A 12,968-nucleotide genomic window follows, 5' to 3' on the forward strand; every position below is an offset into this window, starting at 1 on the left:
TAGCTTAGTGTAAATTAATTGTGTGGCACAGAATAGGCCTTTAGGCCTACATTTGTTGGCTTCCTGATTTGAAATTACATGTTGCTTTTCTCTACTTTGAAGCTTTAAGTGAAGCATGGGATTATTAAAAAGAAAAGGCCAAAACAGTGTGACTTGAATGCCAAGTCCTATGGGGAAATATGATGGAATTGAAAAGCTTTGGTAGTTGACTTTATTAGTGTTGACTCTGGCCCTCAGTTTACTCCCCATGTGTTCTAACGGGGATATTTCCTACCTTCTGGGGTTGTTGTCGTTACTAAGCTTAGCCAGTATAGATGTTATTTGGAGAAGTTTGAATGAACAAGGCACAGAAAGAAGACAGTAGCTAGAGGGAAACTCAAGTCAACTGAGGGTTTTTAGTGATGAAAGACACTTTGCTGTGTTTACAGGTTAAGAGATTGCAGGACAAGAAAAAAGCAGAGTCAAGGATGTAGAAAAGAGAAAGAATTTTAGATGACAGCATCTTGGAGGATATAGGAGGAGGTGAATCAAAAGTATGATTTTGGGTTGAACTTGGTTTTGGTCTTGAAAAGGAAGGAGACCCTTCCTCTGTGATGGAAGGAGGAAAGATGAGTGGGGCTAACATTTGCAACTGAGGGGTGGGCAGTTGAGGTAGATCCTCCTAAAGCCTCAGCTTTTTCATCAAAGAACAAAGTTATGGTCTGCTGAAAGTGAGTGGCGGTCCTGAGCATGATTATGTACATGCTGAATCGTTACAGAGGGGAATGCTAAAGAAGGTGATTATGTACAAATACAAGCACTAATGGGTGAAGTTTAGTATTCGGCAGGGAGAGACCATGCATTAACAGTGGCAGCAGTCTGTTTAGAAGCCTGCGTGTAAAGGGGGAGACATATTTTATAGCACTGGATCTAGGGTTGCAGTTGTCCAAGTTGGTGCAGTGAAAGGACAGTGTTATAAGAAAGTAGAATGTGTTGGTGAGATGGTGCCCAGCAGGAAGAGGTCTTGGGAGAAGTGAGCAGGCCAATGGCAGGACAGGCAAGAGAGGGCTGGAAAAACTGGAATTTGGGCTATTTGCATTTAGGGTTTCTGGTATGGCAGTGTTGTTTTGTTTTGTTTTGTTTTTTGGGACAATCTTGCTATGTTGCTCAGGCCATGGGCAGTGGCAGTGGTACAATCAGCTCACTGCAGCCTCCAACTCCTGGGGTCAAGTGACCCCCCACCTCAGCCTCTCAAGTGCCTAGGACTATAGGTGCATGCTTTGTGGCACATTTTTAACTAATGCAGGGTCTTGGGTGTGGTCCCGGGAATGGAAGTGAAAGCAATTGGAATGAATGAGGTCAAGAAATAGTGAAGTTAGGACATTGGCTAAATCTTCCATTAAATATTGAAACCTCCTAGGATTATGGCAGGATTTGGAGTGGAGTGCAAGTCTGTGTCATCTAACAAATATGAGCATTGGGGACCAGAAGGTCAGTAGATAACTGGATAACTGCTGCCAGACTACTTTTTCTGAAGTGTTTCTCTGATCATTTTATTCTGTTGCTTAGGAATTTACAAGAGGTCCCTACACCTTATCAGATAGAAGTCTAAATTGCTTAGACTGGTCTGAAAAATCTCCCTCTTAGCTATGAAACCTCGTCTTTAGAGCTACTTAACATGACCATTCCTATCTAATCAGGCAGTCTCTACATTTTTTCCCCATACTCACACATACAATCTTAAAATACTTGCAAGACATAAATTGAGGCTCTCAAGGAAAATTCAGGATATGTGTTTATTTTTGCCCTATCCCATAGTTTTCTCTTGTACCAGTCAATATTTCTTTTTCTTTTTCTTTCTTTTCTTTTTTTTTTGTATTTTTTTGTTTGTTTGTTTATTTTTGTGTATGTGAGACAGGGTCTTGCTTTGTTGCCCAGGCTGGAGCACAGTGACATGATCACAGCTCACTGCAGCCTCAATCTCCTGGACTCAAGGGATCCTCTTGCCTCTATATAGTTGGGACTGTAGGCATGCGCCACCACACTTGGCTAATTTTTTTTAATTTTTGTAGAGATGGGGTCTCACTATGTTGCCCAGACTGGTCTTGAACTCCTAAGTTCAAATAATCCTCCCATCTCAGCCTCCCAAAGTGCTAGGATTATGGGCATGAACAATTACACTTGGCCCTATTCAGTATTTCTTTAGGGGCCACTGAAGGTTTACCTCCTCAGTGAAGCATTTCCTAATGACTTGTTCCCTGATGCTTATCTTCCTCCTGCCATGAAATCCTACATTGATCCTTCATGAAGTGAACCATAGCACTTCATACCCCCACATTTCCTAAGTATTTTATGAACTTACACCTTGTTGCCCAAAAAAACTTCCTGGGAGAAGCTGTGTCTTCTGCATCTTTCACCTACCTCATTATATCTAGAAAAGGGTTAGGCATATCATTGTTAGTCTATTAGAAACTGGTGATTAATCTTGAAATGTTCTAATATTTATATACCCTATGAGACAGTCATAAGATTAATATTTTTAACATCTACAAAACACTCTGAATTATATAGGAAAAGTATAAGTATCATAATACATAATGTTATTATTGAATTAACAGTAATGGTCATAAATATTTACAATGATATTCCTACTACAATACCATGATTCTATTTTTCTGTCATCTTTAACAAGAGATGTCATAACTCCATTGGGAATGGTGATAATCAATTCAGATGGAATTACTTGTGCAACCAAGAACAATAGGCTTATCCTTCAGGGGTACCATTTATCACTTTTTTCTTTAAAAATGGCTTTTCTTTTACTAAATGAGTTCCATTTGTCACATGGGAAGGCCTCCAGTAGAGTCCCTGTGCTTCTGAAGAATGAGGCTTTTAGTTACTCTCTATGCCTTTTTAAATTGATGACTCACCTGCACTTAATATGCTCCATCTTTAGAATCTCAGGCTGAGGTCACCCTGAGTGAGGCTGCCCAGTGAAACCTCACACCATCAAAATGGTAGGCGTGCTGAGAATGGCATGTCTTTGCTAAGTTTAGGAGGCAACAGAGAGACAGGTTGCTTTCTGATTAAAATCAGGACCAGATCTGATTATTTGTTGAATACGATGCTTCAGAATCTCATGTGTCCAGTAGTATTGTTCGTATTTTGGCAAAGAGCTTTGTTGTCTGAGTTTCATTGTTTCAGGCAGAATACTTTTAGAGCTCCTAATAGAATCAGAAAGTTGGCTTTCCTGCAGTGAGAATAATGTCCTCATTGGTGTTGTAGGGGAGAACTTTAGTTTTATTGAGAAACATAAAAAAAGATATATTAATAAAGAAAATCTCTCATAAATCCTTTTATTATTTTATAGGAATCTGGTCATGGGAAGATACCACATAAGGGTAATATGTGAAAGATGGAGATTTCCCCCTAAATGGCTGCAGCCTGCATTTTCCTCAGTGAAAATGGTCTTTATTTAGTAAACTAAATTATATATAAATATTACAACTTACCTGTACAAGTATTTCCCAATTATTTGGGGATGTTCTCTTTTTACATGGAGCATTTTCAAGTAAAATTAGTTTGTACACATAACTGGTATGAGAAATGTATGTTAAGCAGAGTAGGACTTGGGCATGATGAATTTGTGATTCCAGAAGGACTTCCAGGAGAGATGTCATGTAGAACACTGCCAAATTTGAAGCTCGGGAGGGATAAGGTCTAGAACTGTGCTGTACAATAGAACTTTATTTGAAGAAAGAAATGTTCTATATATGCCTTGTCCTATAGGGTAGCCATTAGCCACATGTGGTTTGCAGACTCTTGAAATGTAGCTAATAAGGCTGAGGAACTAAATTGTAAATTTTATTTAATGTTAATTAAATTTAAGTCACCATATGTGGCTAATGGCTGCTGTATTGATCAGCATGGATATAGAGAAACAAACAAGGTACTAATCTGAAGAGACCATGGTTGAAGCAAAGGGATGAGAGAGTAAAAGGAAAAATTAACACCAAGGAGATTCCCTTAGAAATTATCTATGGTTAAGGGTGGTAAGAGAGAAAAGAACTGGCCAAAGGGGGAAAAAAAAAGACATGGTTAAAGAGAAAGGAAGGCCATCTGAATGAAGATGTGTCATGGATGCAAGAGAGGGAGAGAATTTCAGGAAGACATAGTTCTCAATGCTGCCACAAAGCTGGAGAATGAAAACTGAAAACAGGCTGTTTATTGAGCCAGCAATTAGAAGGTATGTTTTCCAAGGAACAGTGAGGGTTGATGCCAGACTACTGGTGTCCAGAAGTGCTTAGGCAAACTTCACTTTTGACAAGTTTGTGGACAGATGGTAGGGCTATATCTAAGGGAATAGTAGGGATGGGGAAAGGCTTTTTGTTTTGTTCTGATTTTTTTTTTTTTTGAAAGAGGACACTTAAACACTTTATAGATGTTAAATACAAACTTCTTTCATAATTTCCAGTCCTACCCTTGCTCTCTTTGTCTTCCACAGATGCTTTGATGTAGAAGTATTTTACCTATAAGATTAAGATCGTCTCAACTTCCTTCCACAGCAAAAATACTCTGTTCATTGCCTCACCTTTCTTTACTTCCCCCTTCACTAAAAGTAAAGTGTCTCTTTTTGTCAAAGCTACTTCTGCTCACTTGATCCTACTGCCTTCCCATACTAACATATCTCCTACCCTTCCCTCCCCCATCCCTGAATCTCCCATGGCCTTTAGCACTAGACTGTTGGGGTCCTGGAAACTTTGTAAATTAAGGGAGCTAGATTGATCAAAGCTCCTGTGGTTCTTTAGGCATGGAATTATTTTCAGAAAGGTCTCCACCCTCTAGGGAATATGGACATGAAATATTTGGGTCCCCTTTTTCTAACCTTCTCCTGACTATATACATGCTCTTCTTTCCTCCCTCCGTTCTATTTAGATACCTGTAGCCTCACAGAGGTAAATTCATCTCCTCTTTTTCTACATTGACTATTTTTAACAAGACTTGTACTTGTCCATGTTTGTCTTTTAAAGAACTATTTTAAATTAACAACTTCTTGAGGATAGATGGTGTCTATAAAGCACTTTGATAGGTGCTTTTTGAAAATTACTTTGTAGTTGCAATCGGTAAATATAAACTGTGTGTGTGTGTTTTTTTAAATAAAGGGTATATTTCCAGTTCAATTTTTTTCTAAAATATTACATGTTAAATGCAAAGAGTTGGCTTTGGCGGAACCTTCAGCATAGCGACCAAGAGTGAGGCTGTTCCAAGGAAACAGGAAACAGGTCACGATGAATACTCTGGATTTGTTTTCTACCTGTCACAGTGCCTAACACCTGCATCACTTTACCTGTTTTTTCCACAGATGTGTTAGGCCAGTATTAATGGCAGAGATGTTTCTCAGCCAGGAACCAGATGGGTTCCAGCTCTGAGGACACTGTCATCTTAATGTCCCGATCGCTGGGTGATATGATAGTGTGCCTGGAATTGCCTTTAAAAGGCTCCAACTCCTCTGTTTCAAAAAAAACATATGAAGAGATAGATGGTGCATTATACTCTTCAGGTTACTTTGATGTATGTTTAAAACTTTTTCATAATACAAAGAGGAAAACAAATAGCATGAAATTACAAAAGAAAAATAATGTCTATGTTGCCCATGTGACTTTCTTGTACTGCCTAATATATGCTAGGATTTTCATTATTTTATTTAATAATCACAATAACCCTAAAAGTTTAGATGAGGTCCGAACAGAAGCCCAGAGGGTTTAAGTAAACTCCATTAAGAGCACCTCCTTATAAAGTGTACCATGCTCTTCTGACCCCAAACCTAGTGCCCTTTTGTTTCAGCATGAATCTCCAAAATCTGTGGCATCACATTGTTTTCACATTTTGTTTTTAAATAATTCCGCTTTGTGCTAAAGACTGAAAGCTAATGATTTTAAATCACAATAAACCAACAAATGTATATTAATGTCCTATTGTATGGCAGTAAAATAATGTGCTGCTATTGTCTTAGCAGTCCAAGTTGAGGAGCAAACTCACTGGAAAAGAGAATCCTATTTCACAGATAAGAAGAGGAAACACCAATTGTTTGCCAACAGGATTTATTTTTTCCACACAAAACAGCATATTTTAAAATTCACAAAAACTTGGAATATCTTTTTTGGTCTGTAAGTCATAACTTGAATTGATGTTTGGTTTCCCTTCAAAGGTCTGCTTTATCTCCTCAAGTGCATCTTACTCTTTTTCATGCTTCTCAGTAGGAATTTAACAACCTGAACAATAGAAATCAATTGTAATAAACTCAATGGTAACATAGGCCAATGCCATTGTCAAACTGGTGATGGAAAAACATTGAAAAATAAAGTAAAATTCTATGCTTTGAGGAGCCATTTTCATAGTTTGTTACTAGAGAAGTTTCTCTGAGCGTGGAGTGTACCAGAAAGCATGAGGAGGAAGTGCAGTGCTCTTGTCTTAGCTGTGAAATCCGTTGCTTCATTGCAACCGCCGTTTTTCATTGATGGCCCATCTTCTCTTCCTTTGGGAGAGAAAAGAAGGGGAGGATGCAGTCTGAGTGGTTAAAAAAAAAGGTATAAATTTCACTTTAAGATAGTTGCATTTTGCTGGCTTACACTATTCATGTAAAACTTTTTAAAAGATAGTTATTAAATGTTTTTAAGAGTAAAATGTAGACCAGCATGTCTAGACCATAGTGAATTTAAATTTTTATTGACCGAAATTAGTGACATGTCACTGTACCACATCACTTACAACTTTTAGCACCTTGACATTGTTTAAAGTGCCTAGTGCAACCTTTAGCCTCTTTTTTATTCTCTTCTCTCTTCTGAACAGTTTCAGGGACACTCTTGAAAGTCACTGGGCTAATACTTATAGATACAGAACGGCCCCTTCTTAGGTTCTTCCTTCCTCTTGATCTTCCCTCCTTTTGGCCTCACTGATCCTCAGGAGACCTCTCCTAGTGTAGTGGTGATAGAGGGTTTATTCTGAAGCTCATGTGACCTGCAGTATCTTTAGGTTTGCAGGTGAGGTTACAAATGCAGACAAGGTAGTGGAATATGTTTCTTTGCAAAACTCACTGGCCCAACTGGGATTGAAAACGACCTCATAAGTACTACGTCAACCTGTCACAGACCGGCTTCAAAACAATGAAAGGATCAAAGCGACTCATATCACATGGCTGTCAACAGAGAAATATTTTTTCCAAACTCTGTATTTAAGAGAGAAAGCAGGGTATTGACGAAAATTGTTGGAATTCTTTCACTGTGAGAGTGCATAATCAAAAGAGGACATCACTTTGATGAAATAAGAACACTGTAACGTGAATCTTTTCAGTTAACATGTAATCCTATCTGTGGATGTAGTCTTGTGCTTCAACAATGTATATATTTGTATTGGCAGGAAAGGACCTCTATGGACCCTTCCAAACAGCAGCCATTAATCTCTAGAATACTTACTCTGATGTTAAACATTTCCTCATCAACAGCCTGAAAATAAACATGAAACAATGTGCACAAATTTTAGCAGCCTCTGGGCCATCCCTTTGCCCTTCAAAAAATAGAAATATGAAAGTACATTTGCAAGTCCATGGTTCTATGAGGATCAGCTCATTTATGAGGAAAGTCAGCTATAAACCAAGATTTTGCAGGTTCCTCAGCAGATGAAGGAAACCGTCTCACAGACTCAAAACACATATTTGCACCAATGAAAGTGAGTGATCCTTGAAGAGTGGAAGGAAAGGGATCTTAACATTACTGTTTTTGAACTTTAAATGGCTCTGCCCTGAGATGGGATGTTATAATTCCTGCCAACTTGGAATTTTATATATGTATATATGTCTTGTGTGTGTATGTTATGTTAAAAAATCTATATGTGTGTATATATATACACACACACACATATATATTCATTTAGCAAACTTTTTAAACCTGAAAACAATGTGTAAGATGAGTTGTGTTCTGAAGTAATCAAAATATGCATGCCTTTTTTTTCTTTAATGGAATGTAAATTCCTGGCTTTGAGTTTAGAAAGGATAAGCATGTGAGCGCTGATAAGATCAATGTTGCATACAGAGTGTGAGCCCTATTTGTAATCTTTGCAATATGTAACATGACTTATTTATAGATGGTTTGGCATAACGTGTCAGCCTGAAGTGCCCGGTATGCTGACTACAAAATACCTGAGCAAAGACCTTTGAAAAGAATCTTACAAATCCTGACTGGGAGACACTTATAGGGTCACTGAAGAGTTGAGCATGGGAAACTTTGAACACTGCACTTTCTCTCTCCAGAAGTAATTGTTTAAGAGACGTAGGCTTCCCTTTGTAGCCTGTGAGACAGGACACAGGTGGTTGTTAAGATCCCATTCCCTCTTGAGTGTCATTGGCTCATTGCAATTACCTTTACAGATATCATACTGTTGCCTACCTACAGCAGAGAGGAGATCAACAGCCTGGCCACTCTTATTTATTATCTACCACCATGTGATAGTGGATTCAACTAACAAGGGTATAATTGACAGGCAATTATGGAATGCCAGGCAATGGAGAGAATGTAGAAGAGTAAGCCACAGAGTCCCTGACCTCACATAGCTGGAGAGACATGATCTCCACTGCCACTGCTTTACTTCAGGCATCCTCACCACCGCTCACATGGTTTATTGCAACTGACTCTTAACTGGTATGCCCTTCCTGCAGTCTTGTCACCCTTTGGCTAATTCCCCAGATCACAGCAAGAGTTAGCTTTTTAAAATATAAAATTGATCAAGTCTGTCTTCTGCTTGGGCTTTCATGGACTGACCCCTGCTCACCACTGCTCACCACTTCAGCATTTTCTTTCACTACATCTCCTCAATTTATGGTCCTGTCATGCTGACCTGTCTGCAGTCCCCTGAATGTTTCCTGTCTTAAATAATGTTGGGAGCCTCTTCTTATTGGAGAGTATTCTTTTTCATTATGTGTTATGCAAGTGATTTTAAAGAAAAGGCACTAAGACTGTATGTGTTCCAGGTTGGCTGATGTGTATAGTGCATTTATTTTCTTCATTGATTTTTGTCCTACTTTATTTTTTTATGTTGTTTCCACATCCAAGTCAAGGTCATTAGGTGGAGAAAGGAATTCTCCATACAAACACCTACTGTTAAGCTAGTACTTAAAAGCTTATTCCATTATTTGTCGTAAAATAACTTGCTTGCATATTTCATCAAGGACTCGGGAGAGAACTTCCATTCTGTCCAGGTGTTCAGAAACTTTTATTTTTTGATAAAGTGTCACTACAATGTCTTTTCCAAGGTAGAGTCTTATTGTAATCACATGCTCAGGAATCATGTTGTAATTATAAAACAAGACAAGTGTATGGATGGAACCATGCTCTAATTCAGTAGTAAACTTGTATTCAAAAATTAGGCAAAACATCAAAATAGAATTCTAAGGGAAAAGTTTATATATTTAAACATTTTTGGCTTGGCACAGTGGCTCACACCTGTAATCCCAGCACTTTGGGAGGTCGAGGAGGGTGGATCACTTGAGGTCAGGAGTTTGAGACCAGCCTGGCCACGTGGTGAAACCCTGTCTCTACTAAAAATGCAAAATTAGCCGGGCAATGTGGCAGGTGCCTGTAATCCCAGTTACTCAGGAGGCTGAGGCAGGAGAATGGCTTGCACCCAGGAGGTGGAGGTTGCCGTGAGCCAAGATCATGCCGCTGCACTCCCACCTGGGTGACAGAGCAAGACTCCGTTTCAAAAAAAAGAAAAAAAAGTACGTTAAAACTATTTTAGTTTAAATTTTGACTGGTTAATTCACACATATGGTTTAAAAATTCCAGAAGGGTATAATATATGGAAGTATATATACTATATTTTTGTTTTTTATACAAATGAGAGCATATTTTATATATATATATATAAAAATAAATAGTTCTGAAATCAGCCTTTTTCTCTTATCAAATATGGCTTGCAAATTTTTCCCTATTAGTACACATAGAGATTTTACACTTATTTCAGTGACTTTAGAGTGTATGATATTTGGGTACATAGTGCAGTTTCCCTGTTGCAGGACATTTAAGTTGTACCCAGTTTTTTGCTATCACAATCAAAGCTCCATTAATACATTATGCATATGTATTGCCACACATGTAAGAGTATTTCTCTTCATTAAATTCCCAGAATTGAAATTGCTGAGTCAAATGGTATATACATTTGTGATAGACTTTGCAAAGTTGCTCTTCATAGGCCTGGTTTCTTACATTCCTGTCAACACAGTACATTATCAGCTGTTTTACCAATTTAGTGCTGTAATTCCTTTGCCAATCTGATAGGTGAAATGGGTATTTTCCAGTAGTTCTAATTTACATTTATCTTATGAGTGAGGCTGAACATCTTTTCAAATGTTGTTAGAGATATTTGTATTTCCTTTTCTGTGACTAGTCTGTTCTTATCTTTGCCTGTTTTTCCATTGACTTATTAGTCTTTTATTGATTAATGATCACTTTTTATATAACAAAGAAATTAGTTCTCTTTGATATAAGCTGTCAATCGAATATTTTTTCTATCTCATTATTTTTATTTTTACTTTACTTTTGGCACTTTTTGTTATGCAGAATTTGTTATTACTATTATTACCCAGACATCGATCTTTTGTTTTATGGCTTCTAATGTGGATTAAAATTAGAGAGGCCTTCCCACTCTTAGATTATGCAAAATTTCTTTCAAATTTTCTTCTAGTACTTTTTTCCCCCAAGTTTTCTTATTTAAATATTTAACCCATCTGAAATTCATCTTAAAGTGAGCTACTTTACTTTTTTGTGGGTGGCTGTTAATAGCAGTCAGGGTCTAGTCAGGAAAACAGAAAGTGCACTAGATATTTCAAACAGAAAGGAGTTAAAGGAATTTGGTCACACAGATGTTAGAAGCCTAAGAGAGTAAAAAGAGAATGCTGAAGTAACCAGAGATGGTAACTGCAAGAAGCAGCTATCACCTCTAGGGCTGAGGAAACAAAGAGAAGACATAAGATGACTAGTGCATAGGACTACAGAGGAGGAATCCCTCTGTGGAGGGCTTACTGCCCAGCCTCTGCTAGTACCTCTGAGGGAGCTTGATGAGACTAGTTGTGGGAGGCCTGAAGAACCAAGAGCCGCAGCTAACTGCTACTACTGGAGCAACATTGTCAGAAATAGGATAAAGTAGAAAGGAAATCTTTTTTTTTTTTTTTTTTTTTTTTTTTTGAGACGGAGTCTCGCTCTGCCGCCCAGGCTGGAGTGCAGTGGCCGGATCTCAGCTCACTGCAAGCTCCGCCTCCCAGGTTCACGCCATTCTCCTGCCTCAGCCTCCCAAGTAGCTGGGACTACAGGCGCCCGCCACCTCGCCCGGCTAGTTTTTTGTATTTTTTTAGTAGAGACGGGGTTTCACCGTGTTAGCCAGGATGGTCTCGATCTCCTGACCTCGTGATCCGCCCGTCTCGGCCTCCCAAAGTGCTGGGATTACAGGCTTGAGCCACCGCGCCCGGCCGAAAGGAAATCTTTCTCCCCATCCCACCTTTTAACATTCCTCTACTCACTCCAGTTAGCAGAACCCAACAGAAAGCAGCTAGTACAGGAACCTGGGAAATGTAATTTGCAGAATCTCAGATTTAGTATCACAGAGTAGAATAGATATAAATGGTTTTATAACTGAGAGATAATGAGTAAACAACCATTAATTGAACAAGCTATTTTACCCTATGATTTGAAATGTCACTTTTATCCTATAATATTTAAATCTACTTCTGGGTTTTCTAGTTTGCTCCAAAGATTTATCTACCTATTCCATGCTCTAGTATTCCATGCTCTAGTACCATAGTTTTAATTATTGTTGTAGCATAATATGTTTTTATGTATGGAAAGGCCAGTCCTTTCTCATTATGCTTTTCTGAATTTTCCCAAATATTCTTTTTTACTTTTTAAAAACTTGGCTTTTTACTTAAAAGATCTTTAAAGGAATTTTAAAAGTAAGAGCCAATTTTAGGAAAATTATATTTGTTTTCTTTCGGCTATTGTTTCATTATTTATGGTGACCTGAATCTTCATATATTAGGTACTTAATAAATATATGTGAATAACTTTATTAACATTTAAAAATGTCATTATGTCTTTTTAAAAAATTCCATCTCTATGTACTTAAAAACAGTTTTAGTTTTATTATGTTGACAGTGATTGGGTTAAACAGAGAAAGTGGAGGGATCCTTTCCTTCGTCAGCAGTTCTTTATTTACTTCCCTGTTGCTGAGTCAATGTGAACCTCTAGAAAGAAAGAGGGACCAAACTAGGTAGCTTTGTGTAATACAGACAAGAGATAATGGTGACTTGGATTAGGGCAGTGCATTAGTCTGTTTTCATGCTGCTGATAAAGACATACCTGAGACTGGGCAATTTACAAAAGAAAGAGGTTTAATGGGACTTACAGTTCCACATGGTTGGAGAGGCCTCACGATCATGGCAGAAGGCAAGGAGGAGCAAGTCACATCTTACATGGATGGCAGCAGGCAAAGAGAGAGCTTGTGGAGAGAATCTTGTGTTTTTAAAACCATCAGATCTTGTGAGACCCATTCACTATCCTGAGAACAGCATGGGAAAGATTTGCCCCCATGATTCAACCATCTCTCACTGGGTCCCTCCTACAACACATGGGAATTTTGGGAGCTACAAGATGAGATTTGGGTGGGGACACAGAGCAAAACCATATCAGGCAATAACAGTGCTGGTGGGGCGAAAGTGCTAAGATTTTGTATAAATTGTGTAGGAGAGCTCATTGTATTTGATGGCAAGTTGAATGTGGGATATGTGAGAAAGAGATTTGCTAAGCTTGACTCCAAGTTTGTTTGCCTGAGCAAATGGGAAATGGGTTGTCATTTACTGAGATGGAGAAGACTACAGGTGGAGAGCAGACAAGTGGAAACCAGAAATATAGTTTTGCACAGGAAGTTTCAGATGCTTAGACAAGTGG

At 38.4% G+C, this 12,968-nt stretch overlaps 1 protein-coding gene, 1 long non-coding RNA gene and 1 other non-coding gene across 11 annotated transcripts in view; 2 read left to right on the forward strand and 1 right to left on the reverse strand.

Moving 5' to 3' along the window:
- Positions 1-12,968, forward strand: part of FILIP1 (filamin A interacting protein 1) — a 199,184-nt gene that overhangs the window by 85,630 nt on the left and 100,586 nt on the right. The gene's annotated exons all lie outside the window — the stretch shown is intronic.
- Positions 6,347-6,555, forward strand: LOC114677950 (small nucleolar RNA U3). The gene has a single exon (XR_003729356.1). It is a non-coding gene; the product is annotated as a small nucleolar RNA U3 (small nucleolar RNA).
- Positions 6,440-12,968, reverse strand: part of LOC106998002 (uncharacterized) — a 35,976-nt gene continuing 29,447 nt past the window's right edge. The window contains exon 2 of the long non-coding RNA XR_003728915.2: positions 6,440-6,514. This is a non-coding gene — a long non-coding RNA (uncharacterized LOC106998002). The remainder of the gene's footprint in view (positions 6,515-12,968) is intronic.

Source organism: Macaca mulatta, chromosome 4 (genome assembly GCF_049350105.2).
Source record: "Macaca mulatta isolate MMU2019108-1 chromosome 4, T2T-MMU8v2.0, whole genome shotgun sequence".
Classification (NCBI taxonomy): domain Eukaryota; kingdom Metazoa; phylum Chordata; class Mammalia; order Primates; family Cercopithecidae; genus Macaca; species Macaca mulatta.